Here is a 23,587-nt window from a genome sequence, read left to right on the forward strand (position 1 = left end):
TTTTATATTTGTTGAATTTTCTAATTTGTACACCACCTGGAGATGTATATATCAGGTAGTGTAGAAATACGATAAAAATGTCTATCTATCTATCTATCTATCTATCTATCTATCTATCTATCTATCTATCTATCTATCTATCTATCTGTCTATTTCCAGGAATGGCCTGCTTCTCTGGTACTATTCCAGGCAACACCGTGCTTCTGCTACCCATGCAAGCAATGATAGTAATGCGTGCTAATTAATGGATCAATAGTATTAAGTTATCCGGTGTCTGAACATGTTAATTGACAGCCTGCTTATGGGAAGCCAGTGCTGGCTGGCCGTCAGTGGATTGCTTGGAGGTGGACAAGTGAGATGGGCAGTCTGCTGCAAACATAACAAGTAGTGTAAACATAGGAGAACTGGCCGGCAGGCACCTCTATTTAGTCCTGGAATTCTTGCAACTCTTTTTTTTTGGCTTGAGTCAGACCGAGTGAGATTAACTATGGCCCAGGATTTATGGCTGAAGAACTGGTAACAGACTATGGTTATTGTTCCATTTGCAAGGTTCCAGCTCGAGTTGCTGAGCCTTGCAGGAGGTAGGTGCAAATTTCCTGCTGTTTGAAAGGAAACAAGCTGTCGAGAAGGACTATACAGTGCTTGGCAGGTGCAGCAAGACGTGATGCTGGGGAGGGAGTGGCTGTACTGCTTCCATTAGGGTAGATGGGCACACACAGACTCCAGCTTAGTCCAGGCAGTTCATCTACAGCAGAATGTGCTGGGGACAGGCAATGTGGGGATATTCAGCCATAGTCTCTTGTCATGTTGGCTGTGATGTGCTCTTTGTTAGTCAAAAGCTTAGGATAAAAATGACCACACAGTGGCAATGAGCTGGAAATAGCAGATTGCAGAAGAACGGGGCAGTCTTGTCATGGTTTATGCGGAAAGGCCTTAGCTCTGTATGGATGGGTCGGGGGCAGTGTTTCCTGTAACAGGGATCCCCAGGTGTTGTGGACTACAACTTCCATCATACCCAGCTGCAATGACCTTTGACTGGGTTTATGGGAGTTATAGTCAACAACATCTAGGCATCCCTGTTACAGGGAACACTGGTGGGGTTTTTATTTTAATGGAATAAAAATTGACTAGCCAACCCCACACAGAACATCTGTGCGGTATTTGGGGGCGGCGTTTCCCTCTTGGGCTAGTCTTTCCCCCCTCCCCACCCGTGGTTTCTGGCTGGCTTTAAAGCCAGCCCATTCCCTCCTGGGCTGTCTCCTCTTGCAGGAGGCCCAGTCCCCTCCTCACCCCACCACCACCTCACCACCATGGCTGGGCCCGCCGACACCCTGCCACCGCGGCCAGGGCTGCCACCTCCCCATCGCGGCCACCACTGCTTCCCCATCGTGTCCGGGCCCGCTGCTTCCCTCGTGCGGCTCCTTCCCAATCGGGCCCCAATTCCTCTCTCCTTGCTCCTGTCTTGTCGCGAGAGTTCCGCCCCAAAGACATGCATCCCCACGGTGGGCGGCTAAGAGAAATAATTATATAGATTGTTGAACTGTGCTGTGTGACTTTAGGGACTCTTCCTGTGTGCCAGGACCCTTCCATACATCTAGGTGGAGTGCTCTAAGGCCAGTTTGGTTTCCCACTCAATGTCCATTGGAAAACAGCTTGGGTGGAGTGCCAATCTGGACCACAAGCATTAGTTTTCTTCCTGTGCCATTATTAGTCCCTTTCTGCATCCAAAGCTCTTGCCAGGCAGGACAACTTATTATGGACGAACTGACTACAGGTTCAGAGTCTTGGGTGCAAACTGCACACATTATGCTACGCCCATCATTAACAGAGGCTTAAAATCAGACATGGCTCTTTTTTCAGAAGAAGCAGCCATCGGAGAGGGAGAGATATGTATTGCGATATGACATACAGGAAGCAGAGGCTTAACATTCTCCCTCGTACCGTCTTCTGTCTAAAATCTGTGTTAAACTCCCCCCACATGCCACAGTCTCTACACACACAAGACCCCCGCCCAAGATGATGATGTGAACAACAGGCACTTGTGGTTTTAAGCCCATCTCTTAATAACGATAGGCTTAAATGTGTCATTTGGCCCCCGGTCATAGAGCCCTTCCTCACAATCCACAAGAAAGGGCTTGAAGCTTATCTCCCCTGCAGATGATGCACTCTGTTGGTCCAGGCGTGGAGATTGCGTGCCCAGATGCACAGCTCCTTTCTCTGGCAGCACGGAGGGTCAGGGTGCCAGGAGGTGTCGCCCCACCCCAGAACTCCCATAATGCACTGCGTGAGTGTGTGGTACATTATGGAGATTCCCCTGATACCGGCCGGGAGCCCTGCTGTCTTCCAGCCCCACCTGCAAACAGCCGGGACTGGAAGATGATCAGAAAAATGGGGTTAAGAGAAAGCTTGCTCTCTTAACCTTGTTTAAGAGGGTGACTGATTTGGTGGGTTTGCTGCCAAGGCGCCACCAGGATCAGGCGCAATCCCACTGATTCTCATGCGCAAGCAAAACCGGGCTTGGGCTGAGGATCTTTTCTTTAGTGTGCGTGCATCAGGCACTTCCAGTTTTATGCTGATTGGGGCTGCAAGGAAGCACACAGCAGCCCCCTGCCAGCGGTTTTGGCACCAGCACCAGCGGGGGAAACATGGTGGAGGGGGGGAGGATACTCTCCCTGCTCCTTACAGGTAACCCCCCCCACCGCCAAACCATCCAACCAGCGTTTCATGCAGTTCCCTTTCTTACAGTGCTCATACATGTTGTTTCCCATTCAAATGCCAACCAGGATAGACCCTGCTTAGCAAGGGGGACAATTCATGCTTGAGAACCACAAGACCAGTTCTCCTCCAGTTCAGAAGCTGGGGATGGAATCAGGGTAGGGTGCACTTGTCCTACCCAGCTGATGATTAACAGACAATCATTCACCCTGCCTCCTATCTTGCTTTTTACTCACACACAAAGAACTGGGAGCACACACAAAGCTGGGTAGGACACTTGTCCTGCCTACTTAATGGTCATGTGAACAAGCCCATGCTGTTCTTAGGCTCTTTTCATCAGCAGCTCAGAATACAGTAGGGTTGCCAACATGGTGTTGGCCAAAACTGGGACAATGAGGGAGGGCTGGGGGGCAGGGCTGGGGCGGGGCCACCTAGGGGCAGGACTTCCATTCACTGCCCTGGGTGGCAGCCCGGGTGCACCTACCTGGTGGTGGTCACCCACCACCAGGTCCAGGTGGTGGCTGGCAACTGCTCTTGTTGTTGCGTGACGGCGGCAGCGGAGCAGGGACAGAGGTGAGAGCTCCTCCCGCCTCCTCAACTAGGTGAAGTTGGCAGGCACGCAGGCTGCTGCTTGGGGTGGGTGTGCTGAAAGGCACGCTGAAGGCACTGCAGGTGGGGCTTGGGAGAAGGTGGGGAAGGAGGTGGGTCAGGACTCCTTCCCCACCTTCTCCCAAGCCCCGCCTGCAGTGCACCTGCCCCGAGCAGCAGCCTGCGTGCCTGCCAACTTCACCTAGTTGGGGAGGCGGGAGGAGCTCTCACCTCTGTCCCTGCTCCACTGCTGCTGCAGCACAACATTGGCTTTAAAGGTTAATTAAAAAAACAAACAAACACGGGACAAGCATTTCCCTGCTGGAAGGAGGGACATCCAGCGCAGTGCGGAACAGTTGGTAACCCTAGAATACACAGACAAGGCAGAGACTCCATGCAGCTGTATGGCCCTTGTTTGCAGGGTTTCTGTTCCTGCCTATTTCAGTGGATAATGAAACCGTGAATAAAGAGACCTTAACCCTATGGGGATTGGAGGGTCAGGTTCTTACACACATTGAAGTGTGTTGAAAATCACAAGAAAAAGCAGGGGGAAGCAGAAATAAGCACTCTCTAGCTCTACACTCTCAAGCAATGCCCCCTCCCCTTCCAAATGCTCTGATTTTTGTCCCTTTGGAGGGCTTTGGCGGGGGGGGGGGCAGAAGAGAGTCACAAAATGGTTTAGCACTACATAATGGCAGCAAGAAATGACATCAGAAGTCATTTCTGGCCACTCAAGAACCATGGATAGGCAAAGATAACCCCATTTTCGCCCTGCAGATAAAGAAATTGGGTCCCTATGACCCACCCACAGATACCTGAAGTTGCAGCTGCCGGAACCGTGGGTCACAAGGGCCATCTGTATATGTCTAAGCTGTCCTTATTGGTTGTTTTGGCATCAAATGTCAATTAAGGAAAAGCACCTTCTGCAAAGGCAGCGTACATTGATATCTATTGCTAAATATCTCTCCCTCCTAGCTACAGGTAATCCCACTAGTCTGCTCCATGCACCCAAGGCGTTACTGCCCTCCACTCTGGAAAGCAGGTGCATGTCAGTGGAGCACACTGCAAAGTGCATTAGCATGGAAGTTACTGTCTAAAAGTAAGACAGGAACATGTAAGAGGATAACCTAGCCCAGGGAAGGAATCCCCAGGCAGAGAAGATGCACCAGAAAAGCTGTTAGGAGCTGAATTATTCATCTGCCAAGTAGGCTTTAGTCTCCCCATTCCCCACCCCTCCCTTGTGCCTCATGGAGATGTCAGAATCTGTGGGAGAAGGCAGGGGAGAGAGAGGAAGGTAATAAAGATAGATTGGGGACACTTCACAGGAGGCCAGCTGGCTACTGTTTGCTGTTGAAAATAATTGGTAGTGGTAACATGGAATAATTTCTGTAGGGTTGCAGAAAGGGAGTTTTACTTTTGTTTCTCGGACAGGAGAATGTAGCTGGCAGGGCAAGTTCTCTGAAGCAGAAGTGAAAGGGTGGTGAGTAGAATGGAGCCTGCCCCAGTTTATGTAATGAGAAATGCATCCATATGTCCTCTTCGGTCCACCTGTTGAGAGCAGACAGCAGCAGGAATTCTTTATCCTCCCATTATTCATGCTTTCTAGTTCTGCGCTATGGTATTTTTACCTGCTGTTTGCTCAGATTGCAGCACGATCAAAGGAGGGAGAGGCACGAACAAAGGGAAAGATCTTAATAAAGGGGGAAAAAACCCAGCTTACCAGCTCCGTGGGGTGCTACATACTTTGCTGACTCTTTCCAAATGGTGCCCAAATCCCAGAGATCCTGTAACTGATGCCACAAGAGCAATTTGATGAACAGGAATATCCCCCCCACTCTCAAAGAAACAACCAAACCCGGCCCACAATATTCAATGGTACATGAGTGTGTAACACATTTGTACTCCAGACTGGTGATACCTTATTTAACTGACTTACCCCTTCAGAGGATGCATTAAAAAAATGGCTTGGCATTGATTGTGTCTTTGATTAAAAATTGGACAAAGGATATTTTGGGCATCATGCAAAAGACACCTAACCAGAGACTACATAAAGGTAATCCAGAGTTTTTGCCCCATCTTTACAGAGGTAGCTGCATCCTCTTTCTGTGTTGGCACAGGCAGCTGGGCATTAAGCCAGCATGATGTAGTGGTTAGAATGTTGGACTGAGACCGGGGAGATCTGAGTTCAAGTCCCCATTCAGCCAAGAAACTGAATGGGTCCACTGGGTGACTCTGAATGGGTTCACTGAGTTGGTTCACTGGGTGACTCTGGGCCAGTCACATCTCTCAGCCTAACCTACCTCACAGGGTTGTTGTGGTGATAAACTTAAGCCATACATACTACTCTGGGCTCCTTGGAGGAAGAGCAGGATATAAATATAAAAATAAATAAAAGTACTGCTAGGGCCATGGACATTGTACAAAGACTAGATCCCTTTATGTATTACTCTCTTTGGCTGAGCATTGTTTCATGTCTGTAAAGGCAGATTTTATGCAGGAGGTGAAGCATTTACTGCCCCAACCTATAATAATTGGTAGCAAAATGCGGGAGGTTGCCCAGACCTGTGCCTACTGTACCACAAGCATTGTTGTGAGGTGATGTCCACAGGTGCCACAGGGGCAGGGTAGGATGCCCGACTCACAAGCAGCACCTGAGGTAGTTGCCTCACTTTGCCTCATTAGCAAGCTGCCCCTGATAATGGGCAACTGTTATTTGCTTCCTCAGATTTTGTCAGAATGGTCAATATGCAGTAATTAATCTCTTGCTTGTTGCAGGGACCAGGCTGCTAATGTTCCTGGAATGCAACAATTACAGATTGCCCACAGTGACCTCATATATGGGTCAAATATGACTTAAGAGCAGAGACTGGTAGATCTTCATTTAAATATGGCCCAGTTAACTGGCCCTTTCCACCCCCAGCACAATACCTGTTGTGGTGTCTATCTTATGTTTCTTTTAGATTGTGAGCCCTTTGGGGACAGGGATCCATCTTATTTATATATTATTTCTCTGTGTAAAACACCCTGAGCCATTTTTGGAAGGGCGGTATAGAAATTGAATAAATAATAATAATAAAAATAAAATATATATAATATTTTCGAACGGATGTTTAGATCATTTTCCAATTGCCAGACAGACTGAACTACAACACTTAACAGGAGGGATGGGTGGATATTAGCAATTATGGGTCAAACTGAGCTTCCTGTCCCACTTGTTTACATATGCTGACACCCATTTGAGCTCACTGGGCAAAATCTAAGTCACTTTCTCTAAGGGCCAATTCATGGGAACATATTCACATTGTGTTAAAGCCACAGCAGTGTGACAGCCTTTGGTGTGGTGGCTTTTTCATTGCTTCATCATGCTTTACAATTATCATTCATATACCCTGCCTTGTACTTCAGTAGTTTTTGTGAATTCACAAGAGACTATGCTGGAGCACAGACAAGACTAGCCACCATATCAAAAGGATCATGATAGCTTCACTATAAAGACCAAGTGAAAAGCCCCTAACTCCTTAATGTTTAATGAAATAGATCATGTCATTCAGGTTAATGCTCACCTCATATCCTTTTTCTAATTTCTATGCTGAATTGCACTGTGAGAAAAAAGCAATTCCTATTACTTTGCCTTTCCTTGTCTGCAGAATATTACAGCAGCAGCAAATACTACATTGAAGAATTAGGCTGCAGTAAGATGAAATGATGTAATTACATATGTAACAAATTACACATATGTATGAAGGGGAAAGAAGCAAATGAGCAAATTTCATATGGGGAGTTAACCTAGTGTGCAGTGTTGTACAGGATGACTTTGTCTCGGTCTCATACAAATCTCTATTTCTACAGGGATGGAGATCTATCATCCTGTTCTACAGGAACAGGCACAGACTGACACAATCGATCCACAGAAATATTCCTAAATGTAAATGTATTTCTTTTGCTGGGGAAATACTAGGGCCAAGTCCTAAACTGCTCAGGAATCAGGAGGGCTAGCAGCACAAGTCTCAGAGGTGCTGGATCCAGAAACCAGTACAGAGCTTGGGCTAAATTCTGACTTTGTCAGTCTACAGACCCTTGGGGCAGAGACCCCTGGACGGGGTCTAAAGGAGTTTATGATGTCTCTGTGTTGGATGCCATTAAAGTACAACCTCTCCTAAGGGTGATTTTTACATAACTGACTCTGCCATAGAATACGGAACAGAAAGGTACAGTTACTTTATTAGCCCTAAAAGTATTTCCTTCATTTTAAAAATGCAGTTCATAAATACATATGTATAAATACAGTTAATAAATACGTGTATTACAAATCCACTCATAATGATAATGGCTGACCTCCAGACTAATGCTGAACTAGTGCAAAGATGTCACATTAGTGACACAACTCCTGTTGGTACTAGCTAGTTTTGCTAAGCCAGGAGCTTGAGTTCCAGTCCGGTGTTGCACCAATGAAACAGGATGTACTTGAGCAACCCATGGCATGCCTTCTGCTGTGAAACCTTTTCCTCAGCCCATATATTGTATGCTGCAGGGAATGATGCAAAGCTATCCACTATCCTTGTTGTGCATGTTGACTGAGAACGCAAGAGATTGTGCAGCTTTGAGCATCTGTTCAACTTTCTGGCATGTGTGCATGTTCTTTGCACTAGTGCAGCATTAGTTGGATGCCAGCCAATAATTTTACACGGTTGTTCTCACAACATGAGCTACGTGGATAAGAGAGAGTTATCCCAGGCAGCTCATGTCGTCTGCACCACTGGGAAGCCTCCTGACCCAGCTGCTCTAGAGTTGGGTAGCCCAGATCCACTATGCAGGTACAAAGTGCGGTAGGAGGACAAGTGCAAGCCTCCTACCTCACTCTCTGGTCATGTGCAGCTCAGTGCTGCTGGCAGCTGCTCCCAGACCATCTTAACTATAGAGCTCTGTGGAAAGAGTGGCCAGGCAGCAAGGACATTTTTCAAATGCTGCTCGCATGGTGCATTGTGGGATACCTGGTGGCCCAGTTTCTTCCCCCCTCCAATTGGTGCTTGACTAGCCACTGCACCGCTCATGTGGGTGTATGGGCAGCGGAGCCCTGATTGGGCTCTAAAGCAGGTAGGCGCCTGCCTTCCCCACAGCCCACCCCCTTGTGGTCATGTGCACAACCTCTTTATCTTCAAGAACAGTGCATATGGATGTATGCAATACTGCTCCATCCAATACTGAATAAATAAGATCCAATTTTTGACAAATTTGTTAACTGTGTCTTCCTTAGAATTCTTGTAATACTGTATGTAATTTGAACTATATAATATGTACGTTTAACCATAAATAGAATTTTCCATATATAATTCAAATATAACAAATATATATATAACACTATAATATAAAATATTAAATACACATCTTGGCTGTAGTCAAAAGATAAGTGATCCATTTTAAGATATCATTTAACACTTGTTTTATATATTCCCAAAGACTCCAATGCTTCTGTGGGTTTTTTTCTTAGGGATAGACACCCCTTAATTTCCAACAGGGACAGCATACTTGCATGATGAATAGTCTTGAAAAGAAGCATTGAGTCTCAAGCACATTTGAATGCTTGTCCTTACTTTGTAAAGCAGTGCTCATGGGACTTTCATTTATATGTACCTCAGGTACTTAACTATAATCCAGTGATTCTCTCTCTCTCTCTCTCTGTTTCTATTGTCACAGAAAGATAGGAAACTGCCATATACTGAGTCAGACCATTGGTCTATCTAGCTCAGTATTGTCTTCACAGACTGGCAGCGGCTTCTCCAAGGTTGCAGGCAGGAATCTTTCTCAGCCCTATCTTGGAGAAGCCAGGGAGGGAACTTGAAACCTTATGCTCTTCCCAGAGGGCTTTATCCCCTGAGGGGAATATCTTGCAGTGCTCTCACATCAAGTCTCCCATTCAGATGCAACCCTGCTTAGCTATGGGGACATGCTTGCTACCACAAGACCAGCTCTCCTCTCCTGTCTGTTTTGGTGCTAAGCTCCTCTGGTTCTTGACTATCTCTCGTATGTTTAGGACAGTTCTCAGAAATCAAGGCCTTGGTTTGGGATCCAGTAAAACCCAGCAATACACAGAGCAGGTCCAGCTTGCAAAGCACATTGGGAAGAAAAAGGAACTGCATATTTGGAAGAAATTTATTATTATGATCAATGCCATGAATATTTATCTACCTCAGCCTTGCAAAAGTCATGTGGAAAATTTAACAGTTGAGGGACAGAATTTTCTCAGCTGCTTTTTTACAATAATGATGAAAGGAAAACTAATAACATTTTATTCGCCTGTCATAAAAATATGATTCGCCAGAAGTGAGCAAAGTTCTGCAGTGCTGTGTTACCTAGAGATGGACACTTGGGTTGTTCAGAATGGCATTGACAGGTGAAGGTATATGACTGCAGTAAGTTATACAAGTAATAATTTTGACTAGGATGCCTTTGGAAGAGAGGTTCCAAAGCTTTCTGGACTTGTGGCAATTTTGGCAACATGGTAGTTCTTACTGTTTTGCACTGGACAAATTGCTCAGCCATGAAGAAAAGCAATCATTTTTCTTTGCTCCTATTTGGATCCTGAAGTTGCTGAATGGTGTGATTTTGCGCTTGTAGATCATCATAACTTCTGATGATCTGGAATCACTTTCCCTTCTTCCTCAGGCATGTCATATCCCAGCGTCATTGCACCAAGCAAAAAGGCTTGCTGGCTGCCCAGAAATTTAAAATAACCCAAGGGATACATTATTCAATAAAGGACAACATTTTTTTAAAATTGAAAACAGAATAAGGCATAAAAGAACATAGGTTCTTACACATGCTAACTTAATTAAATGCTAAGTTGTTTCAAGTATGACCTATTAAGAGATGGTAATGCTATTAAGAAAGGGCAAGATATTCAGGACTGATTCATATTTTACATTACCTTTTAGCATCTTGCAACTGAAGGTTTGGGTACCATTCCACCTAGATGTTTCTTGGCGCTTTCCAGATTAGACCCTGCAACAGGGTCACATTGGATCTCGGAAGTGTGCTTTCACACTTCCTGCGTTGTGACACCGCAGTCCCTACACGGGCAGCAGGGTGCCGTTCACATTGCCAATGCCTTGTCTCGAATTTAATCGCTGCAATATAGAGCTAGGGGATGTCATATATCTGGTGTAAGGAAGTTGCTATTTTTTCAGGCTGTTAGTTGCTGTGAGACTGCTCCCCCTGCTGTTTATGTTTTCCAATGTGACTTTCCTGAATGGAGGCATTTTGCTGCTGTTGAGCAGCTAGCCTGGAGAGCGCCCTTGTGTGAAGGAGCTAATTTAGGATAACCTCTCGCCTCCCTCTTCTTTGGGGGTGAAGGGAGTTTTTGCTGCCATAACTGAGAAAGCTGCAGCTCTGGAGGGAACAGCTTCATAAAAACGGGTTTTTACAGAGTTCAATTTTCCATTTCCTACCATGTTAGTGTAGTGTAGTGTGTGTAGTAATTAGTTCCAGTACCTCCAAAGAGAGTTATTAGTCTAAGTCAGGTCACAGAGGCATAGTTACAACCAGAGAACAAAGCAAGATGTTTCAATACATTTGGTGAGCTTGATTCCAAACAGAGACCCCCTCAATTGCTCTCCATCAGAAACACATCACACCATTTCTTGCCTTTGATAGCTACTGATCTTATAAGTAATGTTGCCTTGACATTTTGACCTCACATTCCTTTGACATAAAATAATGTTTTGGTGCCATTTGTAATTGGACAAAATAAGATCTTGTACCGATTGAGGAGGACAAATCTGTTGAGGGACACTGGTTTGCTAAGCTTTCTCTCATGCTTCTTCCCACACACATGCATGTATTTATTTATGTAATATACTTTTATACTGCTTTTCTAAAACAATTTTATAGGAAGTGGTCCACAATATTAACTTTCGATATGGGTTAAAATCTCCCTTAGCACTTGGAAGGAAGGTACAGATGGGCAGCTACCACAACATGAGAGAGCTTAGCCCAGGGTAGTTAGGAAATAGGTTTGGGCTTGTAGTGACCGGTCATTGTGAGGAAGTGCCGCTCACCGCCTGCGTGGTGAGGCAGGGGGCGGGGTTGTGCCACTGGCCTGTGAAGCAGGCACGGTGGCTGCCATCTTGGCCCCCCGTGTGCCAGGGGTATGGCCAATCAGGGGGTGGGTGGGGCACAACTTCCGGGCAAGGACCCGCCCACCCTCCTGGTACTCAATGAGGGATAGCCGGTCGCCTGCAGAGGCCAAGTAGGAATTTTTGGGGTCATGCCAGATTGGCTTTGGGTACGACCTTTTTTCACCTACTTCTCACTGAGGCTTAGGAGCTGGGTTATAGGCAAGCATTGCTAAACAACCAGTCACATGGCAGGAGAGTCGGGTGTTGGGCAGGTAGAGTCAGAGATCGGTGATTGGCTGGAGGGCCAGTTTGGGTGAGGGGGGAGTCATGGAATAGCCCTTTCGGAGTCTCGTGGACTGTGGGGCCGGGAATGCCTCTTCACTTGGGGGGGTGGCACGACTCACTGGCTCAGAGCCATGTGGCCTGGGTTGGGGGGGTGTTGGGCCACCCCCCCTCAGCGGGGGAAGCCTTGTGGTGAGAGGTGGTCAAGACATGGAGCCTGACCGAATCAGGACCCGGCTTCGCCCTGGTGTGGGATGCCCTTCACTAGGAAGGGCCACCACACGGAGAAGTACCCACATTGTGATTAGTTTGGGACCTCATTGCAAGTTTTGTTATTGCTGTACAATAATAAAGAGGCCCTTATTTACTCCCACTAAGTGTGTCCTGTCTTCACTGGGGCCTGGGGGTGCAAAAAAAAGGATGCTTTGAAAGGGGTCCCTGATTAATCTGTCCTCCTCTAGTCCTTCTTTGCTGTATTCAGACATGTCACTATTTCCCCCATTCCCCCTCAAAACCCATCCCTTGGTCTACTCTCCCCCTCAAATTACCATCCAATTTCCCTTCTACCAGTCTCCAAACTGTTTGAATCAGTGTACTCCTACTATTTTCAACATTCTCTCCTCCAAGTCATCTCGACTCTCTTCTAACTGACTTCCTTTCTCTGAATTTCACTGTAATCACCTTTGTCCAAATAACTGATAATCTCCTCACTGCCTGCCAAGCCCAAAGGTCTCTACTCTGCCCTCACCATGGTCATTTCTGCTTTCTTTGATGTTGTCCTCACTTTCTCCTGCTTGACTCTGTGCATGCCTTAGATGTCTGAGACAGTCCTCTTCTGACCCATCTCATTTAATGTTTCTACAAGGAAGCTCTTCCTCTGCTTTCCCTGTGTCCACCATGGTCCTTTCAAGATCTGTTCTCAGCCCTTTGCGATCCTCAGATACTCAACACTGACAACGTCGTTATCCACGTGTGGATCAGACACAAAGCCATGGCTTTATTTTTTTTTATTCCCCTGCTCCCTATATTCATTCTATCACCAAGTCATGTTACAGCTGGTGGGAGAGTTTAGAGCTAGTACAGCACAAGCTCAGCACTACAAATCAGAACTTCCCTGGTTTGAATCTCACCTCTGCCATGAACTCACTAGGTCAGTGAATTCAAACTTACATAGGCAAGCCACTCTCAGCTGTATGTATTATGGTAATAGTAAACCTAACAGGGTCATTGAAAAGATTACAAGAAAATGCATGCGCTCTGAACACTCAAAGGTGCTGTACCAATACTAAGGATGATTATAATGCTGCTTTTCCCTTTACAGCATGTGAATATATGGTAGGCTTTCTCTGTCCCAATGGTAAAAACTCTTTCATATTCTGATTATCTCCCACTGTGACAATTGTAACCTGCTCCTCTCTCCTTTGACTGCCTCACTGTAGCTCTTTACCTCTATATGGAACAGTGTCACGAAAACTATATACCTTCCACATTATTCATACCATATGATAACCCAACTTATCCTTTCCATCTCTGTATCCAGGACAAACTTCTTCTCCTTATTTTGCCCCTTCTGTTTTCTCCACTCTCATATTGTGATCCATCCCCGACCATGATCTTTGCACTTCCAGCTCTACCACTTTCAGCCACCTATTAAAAGACTCCTACTACTCTTAAAAAACCAGAAACCAGCCTTTCCCCTTTGCTGCCCCATTGTGCTTGGCCTTCCCTCCCCAATTGGCACTATGGGGCTTGAACCCGGAAGCCTGTGGATCAGGCATGACTCCTGGCACCACTGAAGCTGTTGGTTAGAGGAAGGAGCTACAGCCATTTGCAGTGGCAGCATAGGAAAAAATATTGGGGTGGGGCACAGAAGGGGGAAATGCATTTATGGTGGGTGTATAGAAATTCTGCCCCACACTTTAGATTTCTAAAAGAAGAAGAAGAGCATATTTCACATTAATGCTCCCATCCTAAGCATGAACAAAAGTAAGCCCATGAGGATCTGTTTTTTGTGTATGCATATATTGATGCTATTTATATTTATTTTATTCAACACATTTTATTTATTTAATACATTTGTATACTGCCCAAAATGCAAGTCTCTGGGTGGTTTACAACAACAACAACAACAACAGATTATATAGGATTATTGTCCTATTCAGACATTATTTTCCTATTCAGACAAGTGTGTACACTCATAGATGTTCTTGTGTTAATGACTGCACATGCATTCATCTAAAAACTGAGCCTAGGTACAGGCCCCCTCAAATGCTGGGCACACTGCTCCACAAGCATTGAACATATTGTGTGACTAAGTGTATGTGTGCAGAGACAGAAGTGCTCTTACCCCTGGATTTCCGGGTCAAAGTCCAGGGCTTTCACAGCCCCTGGGCCCCCCAAAATCCTCTTTAGTCTGTCTCAGATGGTGTGGTCACCTGGCTGAGCATATGCTGCTTAATTTGCATGAGAGTGGAGGGGGGGGGCTCCAAAAGCCTCTAGGTCCAGGCCCCAAAATTACCTAGGTGCACCTCTGTGCAGAGATTGGTACGTGAATGCACTGTATGCAGATTGTATGTGCATTGGACATAATGGGGTTGTTCACACGAGCAGCCCTATGTGGGCTTGCACAGCCCTACACAGGTGGCCAAGTCCCCACCCCCTGGGCTATTACCAAGGTAGAAGTTGTGTACATGCTCCTCGTTTGTGTGTATGTTCCGGCTGCCTGCAGCCCGAGCATGCACAAAGCTGGGTGGCAAGAGTGACTGGCAGCAGTGGAATTGCCTAATGCAGCGCACTTCTGGTGTGGTGCATTGTGGGATGCTGGAGTACTTCCTCCTCTGGCTCCCAGCTCTGCCGCTTGCCATGGAGCTGATTGTATGTCAGGTGAGTGGCAGAGTCTGGAAGGGTAGGGAGATCATGTGCAGGGAGGCAAGCAGGAGCCTGCCTCTTGACCCCACCAACCACAGTTGTGAGAACAACCTCTATGTGTGGATAGAGTTTATAAAGAAAATGTTAAAAGTGCCTTTCCTTCAAGTTGCCACAGGAGGCTTAGCAATGGGATGTAGCAGGGGATTGAGCTACTTGTCTTGGGGAGGCACTTGCCCCATATCCACCCCCCAGTGCTGCCTACGGCTATTTGAGCCAGAAGTTTGACTTAGAAGCTTTGTGATCATCCTGGCCTGGGAAGTCAAGTGATTCTGAAAGGCCAATCAGCTACCAGGGAGGGATAGAATGACTACCAAACCTGCTGATTTCCTCCAGTCTGGGTAACTTAGAACTGGGAGAGGTTGCCTGGACAGGGGTGTAGGGAGCTTGACGGAGGCTCAGGAATGGGCTCCAGCTGGTGGCCCCTTGCCCAAGTGTTCTGCTACATGCACTGCAGGCCTCTTCTGCCTCTCTCCTACTCCTTCCCAGTCAGCTGAGCTTTGTTGCTGTCTGGCTGCTTTCCTCTTTCTCTCCATTCCTGGCAGGGGAGAAGGCTAGCACCTGGAAGTGGGGCAAGGGAGAGAAAGCAAGCATCCAGCTGGCACTTTGCTTGCTGAATGGGAAAGAGTGGGTGAGGGGCTTTGCTTCACATTCCCAGCTAGCGGGCACTTCATTCACTGGCTGGGTGCAGGAGAGGACAAGGGGTTGCTCTGGGGGAAGGGGGAGGGCGTGCTGGGGTGACCCCAAATCCTAGTGACCCAGGACACTTGTTTCCCCTTGTCCAATGGTGGCTATGCCACTGCTGCCTGGTCCCTTATCTGCATTGTCAGCCTTCTAACTTGTCCAGGGTCTGCTTCACAACTACTTCTGTCCTTTCTGTCTCTGGCTGCCTGTCAATCTGCTTTTAGCTCAGGATTGATTCTATTTTCCACCCCCACCCCACCCATCCCCGGCTGCCCAAGCAGGCACCAGGACACCACCTACCTCCTGGCCCCACACTTTGTAACCAAAGGAAAGAGACCAGGAAAGAGGGGAGAGAAAATGATAAATAATTCTTTTCTGTGTTTTGTACTGCTACAAAATGGTTGCATACCTATATATACTATTTAAGTAGAGTTCAGTATGAGTCAATAAATTCCTTTGACTTGTCAAGTAATTTGTCTTGTAATATACTCACAGTATTAGTTGGTGAAGATTGAAAGGAAAGAGTATTCATCGCCATTTTTTCTTTTTCTCATCTATTTCTTCATAAGAAACAACCTAGCTCTATTTGCCCAACTGCACAAAATCTTATTTCACACTGCATAGTTTTTTGACACTGCACAAAATGTGTCTAGCTGCACATTAGAATAAACCATGCTTCAGCCCACCTGACTTCAAAGTATCTGCTGTCCATGTGTCTGAACGACCAGAATATCTACATACCACCTCCCTCCCTTCCTTCAAAAACCTCTTCAACCCACCTGTTCTGTAATGCTTTTGACTTAAGCTGGGGTTCCCAAACCTGGGCCATAGGAACATAGGAAGCTGCCATATACCAAGTCAGACCATTGGTCCATCTAGCTCCGTATTGTCTACCCAGACTGACAGCGGCATCTCCAAGGTTGTAGACAGGAATTTCAGCCCTATCTTGGAGATGTCAGGGAGGGAACTTGGAAGCTTCTGCATGTAAGCACTCAGATGCTCTTCCCAAAGTGGCTCCATCCCATAAGGGGAATATATCATAGTGCTTGCACATGTAGTCTCCCATTCATATGCAACGAGGGTGGACCCTGCTTAGCAAAGGGGACAGTTCCTGCTTGCTATCACAATTCCCGCTCTCCTCCTCCCCAGATGTTGTTGGACTACAACTCCTGTAATATCTGGGGACCCAAGTTTGAGAAGCCCTGGCTTAACCCCTTAGTCCTCCTTTCCTACTGAAATTAAGCCTAAATATGTGTTACTGACCCAAATGCATCTTTTTTTTTCTTGCTTGCATCTCCTCCTCCTCCTCTATTGCCTTCCCATGTGTTGAATTTTGGATTGTAAGTTCCTCATGAAAGGAACCTGTGTTCCTTGTTTCTTGCTCTGTGAGGTGTCATGCACATTGATAACATCCTCACTATCCTGTCTTTCCAGCTTGCCAGTGCCACAGTGTCCAGGGTGGAAGCTGTCATTAAAAAGAAGGCAGGAGTGGGATGGGAGCAAGTGGCCCGGGAATAAGAGGTTTTCATGCTGCTGTGCTTGGAGGGCCCTCCTCTCTTGAAGCAAGCCGCTTGGCTCTGGGCAGTTCTGATTGCTTAAAAGCCCCAACTGTCAGAAGCACTTTGGAGTTTGGCCTTCAAAGCAGCTTCGACAGGCTCAGATGTACATAATTTATCAGGGTTAGTTCAGGCTGGGCCCCACCCACATGAGAAAGTCACAGAACTATGGAGCAGAGGAGGCTGGATCCTTAGGAGGCGTAAGCCGTGAAGTAAGGCTAATTCCTCGGCAGGTGGAAACTGGCACCTCTGCATTGACTTTGGTGGGGCACCACTGAGATGAGCTAGGGTGAGGATCTGGCCCAGCCGGCTGAGTTGTGCTCTGAAGTTCTGTACAAAATAAGCTTAAACTAAACTGTTCTCCAGCACTAAGTACTGAATAGCCTCCCACTCTGGGAATGCATTTTGCCTCCACCTCCTCCTCTGTAATAATTTTCTGTGGCTTGCATAAATAATACAGTACCCTTCTATAAAAATGCTCCATGTTGTTCATCCCTAATTCTCAGAGGTAGGTGAGAATTGCTTTTTCCACTTTTATGACTGGGGAAACTAAGGCACCAAAAGGGAGGAAGGGCGGGCACTTGTGGTCAGAGACAGAAATTGGCTGCATTGGGCTGAATTCTACAACCCCTGTTCTGTTCTTCAGATTAGGGGTTTACGAGAGTTCTATGACTTCCTCTTTCTTTGGAATAGGACCAGGATTTGATTAGTCTCTAGAGAGTTTCTGGTTCAAAGCTGGTTCAATTAGCACTCTGCTTCTGGGATTAGTAGAAAGCAGAGACAACCCATGGGGTGGTGCATTCCAGATATACTCTAATGTGCAGGGAAATAGGCAGGGAGCTCTCTGCCAGGATGCTCTCATAATGATTTACATATTTGTTTTATTGTTTTATTCATGTCAATATTTTAGGTGTTTCCCCACCTAATTAGGGCCTTCAATGTAGTTTACAAAAAGATTAGCACAGAGCAACTTAAAACATACCACTGCAACAACCAAATCATACTCCAAACAGTACAACAGAGACCCAGGTAGACATGTCAGTGGGGCCAAATGCTTGATGAAACAGAAAGAACCTGGACCATGCCCAATCAGGGGCCGTGTCTCGCGGCCCCAATACCCTCCCCATCTGACGTCAGACACGGGAGTGCTGGTTTAGCTCCCGAGCAGGGGCCGCGTGGCCCCTGTTCGGGAGTTAAATGGCCACTCCTGGCTGCACTGCAAACACAGTGCCAACCCAAGTCTAGCTCCCAAAGGGGCCGCGTGGCATTAAATGGCTGGTGCTGAGTTCGCAGCGTGGCCAGGGGGGACTCTTCCCTGCCTTAAGGCGGGGAAGAATTGCTCCTGGCTGTGCTGCAAATGCAGCGCCAGCCCCAGTCTAGCTCCCAAAGGGGCCACACAGCCCCTTCGGGAGTTAAATGGTTGGCGCTGAAAACACAGCGCCGGCCAGACTAACTCCCGAACGGAGCTGTGCAGCTCCATTTGGGAGCCAGACCACACATCCCATGTCTGATGTCAGACGCGAGGGGCGGGGTGAGCAGGGCCTCTGCCGTGGCCGCACATAGACCACTGGAAGTCAGGCTCTGTGCCTGGTGCCAGCGAAAAGGCTCTCCTCTGGTTTAAGGTGGTCGAGTGGGTGAGGTATGCAGCTGGCAGGGGTTAGTTTGAAAAACCACCTAAAGTGCTACTGGTGATAAACAGACTTAAATCCAGTTGCTTCTCCATATCTGCCACACACTGTTTTATAATTTATTTGGCAGCATCATGACCCAAAGGGAATAAATATTGCAGTGAGAAGCCATATCTGCCCAAATTGTCATAGAGGCTCTTTCACCAGGACGAATGAAGCTCATCTTTCGGAACCAAGGGGGCAAGGCCCTGGGGGCAGGCATATAATTTAAACCAGTATTTATTTATTTAATAAATTTCTATACCACCCAAAATACAAGTGTACTAAGCCACACCTGTGCCTCAACTCTGGTCAACCCTGTTTCTCAATGCAAGATAGTGTTTGATATGCATCTGGAAAAATGGCAGGAAGAAATCCAGATTGCACCACTTCTAAGGGCTTAAAATTACAGGTGGGACTGATCTGAACCACGTACAACATTTGTGCCAGTATTTTAGCCTGATAGACCCTAACCGCCACAGGAATGTAATGTCCCCCATTAGTATGAAAGAATTTGAGTACAGCAGATGCACTCCTCTGTGCATTTGCTGCCATGTATTCACATTGTGGGCCCCACAAACCTTTTGCATGGAAAACTAGACCCAGGTACTTATAGGTCTTAACCTGCTTGCCCCTGTACCTATTAATTTGCTATTTATGTTCTTTTGGTCTCTTGGCAAATACAGTGACCTTGATCTTTTGTGTATTTATAACAAGCAACTCATCTTCACAGAACTGTGTGAGTTTTCATAGTGCCCTCCTCATACCAGCTAGTGTTCTTGGTAGTATGGCCGCATCATCGGCATAAAGTAAAATCGAGATGGGTCCACCAGCTAGCTCAAGCTGATGGATGTCAGGGTTGTCTAAGAGGGGTATTAAGAAATTAATGTAAAAATTAAATAGAAAGGGAGCTAAAATACATTCTTGCTTAACCCCCTTCTGCATAGCAACAGGTTCAGACAAGTAGCTTTTATTATTACACTTTACTCTCAATGAGGTGTTTTCGTATAGTATATGGATGAGGAAGAGTAATCGTGGGTCTGTGGAGGTATTGCCAATTTACTCCAGAGTCGGGGTCTAGGGACAGAATCAAAAGTGGCTTCGAAATCAATAAATGCCATGTATAAGGAGGAGGAATTGTTGGTAGACTTTTCCGCTGTCTTAGAACCAGGGCCTGATCCAATCTACATAGACTGACACGAAAACCAGCCTGTTCGTCTCTAAGGATGTTATCTTGCTCTGCCCAATCAATAAGCTTGTTACAAAGATGTCTAGCATACAATTTGCAAACTTTGCTCAACAAGCTTATTGAGTGATAATTAGATGGATTGGAGTGCTGACCATTCTTATGAATAGGGACAATAACAGCTGTGTTCCATACTTCCAGTATACAACCTACCAGATCAATATAGGAGAAGAGATTTGCCAAAACTGGGGCCCACCAATCAAGATCTGTTTTTAATAACTCCGCAGGGATCAGGTCTACTCCAGGTGCCTTGCCTGGTTTTAGTTAGGCACTTAACTAGCAATTTGAGAGGTGACCGGAGACCAAGTGGGAAGCACATCCAAATGACGTGGTAGGGGTGTACCCCTAGTACAGTTGGCCAGATATAGAGTCTTAAAGTATGTCACCCAAGTGTCTGCTGAAATATGACATCCCAACTTAAGGGAGCTCCCTTTGGGACTGGCCAGAATGATCCTCCGAATGGTCTCGAATCTTTCATTCTGGAAGCAGCATACAACTGTTCCCAGGCCTCCCTTATTACAGTTCTCATTTTCCCCCTTATCAATGCTTTATACTGCTTCTTCATGTCTAAAATTTCTTGGGCCATCACCACATCTATATTGGCCCTGTAGAGTTTAAAATTTGGAACCAGATCTTTTTTGGCTAGAATACAATCCTGATTAAACCAGCTATGGGATTTGCATCCTCTGTTGGAGTCTCTTTTAGTGGCCTGGGCCAAACAGTGCTGAATCTTCTGGACAAGGGTTTGATAATGGGTAAGGATGCCCGCATTTGGGGGCTCTGGGAAGGCAGGTGAGATGAAGTGTTCCTTAAGAAAGCCTGGGCCTAAACTGGGGACTTCAACATTAATAACCAGCACTTTGAATTGTGACAGGAAACTGTCATAATGTGAATGACCTCTACAGGCATTGTTCAACAGAATTTGCTTATGCTAGTTTTGTCCTATTGGGGCTCTCTTAGTTCATTCAGAAGAGTACTACCCTACCCTGAGTCAGCCCTCTTTTCTCCTTTGAGTTGTGTGCTTGGGAAGAAAGCATGTTTTGTGGAACCTTGTCTGCAGTTCTCTTTGCCAAGATATCATAGAAACAAACTGAGATTGAAAATGGAATAACACTACAGAGAGCTATAGCCTTGGGTAAATCCTGTTGGCCACATTAAATTGCTACTTTTGAGATATGTTAGGAACATAGGAAGCTGCTGCATACCGAGGCAGCCCATCTAGGTCAGTACTGTCTACACTGATTGGCAGAGGCTCTCTAAGGTTTCAGGCAGGAGTCATTGCAAGCCCTACCTGGAGATGCCAGAGAGTGCACCTGGGACCTTCTACATGCTAAGCAGATGCTCTGCGACTGAGCTGAAGCCCCACACCACTCATGTTCATCAGTAACTTCTAAGAATCAGGCACCTGTTGGACACTGACATTCCCTTTGTTGCTTGCACTTAAAAAGACCCCGGCTGTGCACATGGCACAGCAATAATTCTTGAAGTTTTCGACGCTGCAGAATCGACACCATGGGGCAGCGGCAGGGTGGGGTGTCATCAGGAGCCTCCCTGGGCTTTTGGAGGTCCCCCTGTACCTTGGAGGCTACAGACCGGGTCCCCAAGGTCCAGGGGTAAGAGTGCTTCTGGCCCCTAGACACTTGAATGTAGTTTTGCAGGTCCCAGCATCTCTCCTGTGGATTTTGCCAGTGTGTGTCTAGGCTAGAGCCACACCAGCAGTGCAAATATCAGAAACTACTCTTGGGTTGACAGCTGAGCGATTTGGACTCCTGCTGGAGTCACATATGTATGAAATGATTAATAGCCATGGGATTTGGGGAGGAGAATGTGATCTGAAGTTGGTACAATGTTTTGATATATGTAGTGCAGCATGGAGGAATAAGCCCGCCCTTTGGGAAATCTAAGCTGTGGAGGTGTATATTTGAGTGTGTAACAGGAGGGAGTTGAAATGGGACTTGCTGTTCTATGTCTTGATTTTTTGAAAAAAAGATATTCTGATGTGTTACTCAGACAGACCAGTCTCCCAAGTAATTTCATGCTCCAATCCTCACACCACCATGCTATTTCTGGCTTATTTTCCATGGTAAATTTGAGAGCACTGGTACCTGATTCCTTCATACCTGATATGGCTGCGAAAAACAATTGGAGGAAAGAAATTTTAGATGACTACACAAAAGCGGAAGGTGCGTATATGATTTAGACTAGACTAATCATTCCTTGAGTATGTGAGATTTGGGAGAAGAGGACATTAAAGCCATATTGTGAACTAAAGTGTGAAAGGGCCTCAATCCTATGTACAATGCACTCTGATCTGAGGATTTCAATAATAAAAAACCTTAAGATGAGACATAAGATGTGCTTACTTTTTCACTCATGCTCTAAAAAGCATGTAAATTCCAAATTAAGCTGCCCATCTTATAGAAGCTGTAAGGACTTTGTACAGCCCATATATCAAGTTGGCTTTAGAAATGAGGCTCCATGCACCCACACTTTGCTTGGTCCTTCATCTGAAACCTAGCTGTTTTATGTGTATTGTGTTAATGGACTGTTCCAGAGTGCTGGCTAACAGTCAAATTGGCCTTTTGGGCTAATGTGGGTGAATCAGTGTGACTAGGTGGGATAGTTACAGACAGAATAAATTTGTGCAAAGTTTGGTGTCTTGAAAATGAGGAGGAGACAGAAATGTGGTACAATCAGATGTATTTAGGAAATGAGGGGTACATGAAGAGAAAAATTGATTAAGCAGGCAAGGTGGCAATAAAAGATTAACTAATAGTGCTAATTTGGAATCTCACGAAGACGCATCTTAGCCTAAGGTTTGAATTATTAGAGTCAGCTAAGGGCTGGCTAGAGAAAGGGCCTGAAGAGCAGCTTTGGACTTAAAGAGAAAAGGGAAGGGGGTGAGGAGAGTTAGGAAGATAGGCAATTAGTAATGCCTCATCCAATATCTGGTGGTTTATCTGTCACACTTGCAGAGTAGTGTACATTGGTGTATCTCCTCACAGGGACAAGGCAGAAAGGCAGGAAAAAGGAGAGGCAAGCATGCCACTCACAAGCTGGGAAACCAGGATAGTTTCCAGAAAAGGCCAGACGTGGTGGGGTCTCTAAGGTCCAATTCTCTAGAGCAGCCTAGAGTGCTGCACAGTTTGGGTCTGGAGACAGGTTCAGACCAGAGGCTAGAATCCAAGCTGGAATCAAGGGTGGAGAAAAAGCTGTAGTTGATGGTATAGCTATAGCAAAAGCACAAAACTTGTTGGCATTTGGGCTAGAGATAGGCAAAATCATGCCTTTGGGCCATACACAGGTCACACCTCCTTGCTGTTGGGACTGACATCCATGGTTGACAAAATAATTCATATTGCTTGATTCGATCACTGGTAGTGTGATCTTGTGAAATGGTTTGAACAACCTGTATGGCCTGCAGTGAATGGGGAAGCCTGCTAACCCCTGCTAACTTGGCAAAGAGGCATCTTTTAACGTGGTGATTCTCTTTATTTAGCAGGGGGAGAGTAACTGGCCCTCTCCACCCCAGGACAGTACCTCCAGTGACTGTTGCTGGTGTCTATCATGTTTCTTTTTAGATTGTGAGCCCTTTGGGGACAGGGATCCATCTTATTTATTTGTTATTTCTCTGTGTAAACCGCCCTGAGCCATTTTTGGAAGGGCGGTATAGAAATTGAATGAATGAATGAATGAATGAATGAATGAATGAATGAATGAATAAATAAGCCTAGTGCTTATCCTGCACACTAGGAAGACCTTCCAGGAGGGGAGATAATGAAGCTATTCTCACGACCAGGAGAAATTGTG

General features: G+C 46.2%; 1 protein-coding gene across 4 annotated transcripts in view; it reads left to right on the forward strand.

Moving 5' to 3' along the window:
• Positions 1 to 23,587, forward strand: part of GRM4 (glutamate metabotropic receptor 4) — a 600,709-nt gene that overhangs the window by 154,829 nt on the left and 422,293 nt on the right. The window contains exon 1 of one of the 4 annotated variants that reach the window (XM_053249248.1): positions 21,875 to 21,960. The exons of the other annotated variants lie outside the window; for them this stretch is intronic. The gene's annotated coding sequence lies outside the window, so the exon portion shown is untranslated. Of the gene's footprint in view, positions 1 to 21,874; positions 21,961 to 23,587 lie in introns of those variants that run through there. 4 annotated transcript variants of the gene reach the window in all.

The sequence above is a fragment of the Hemicordylus capensis genome, chromosome 4 (genome assembly GCF_027244095.1).
Source record: "Hemicordylus capensis ecotype Gifberg chromosome 4, rHemCap1.1.pri, whole genome shotgun sequence".
Lineage (NCBI taxonomy): Eukaryota > Metazoa > Chordata > Lepidosauria > Squamata > Cordylidae > Hemicordylus > Hemicordylus capensis.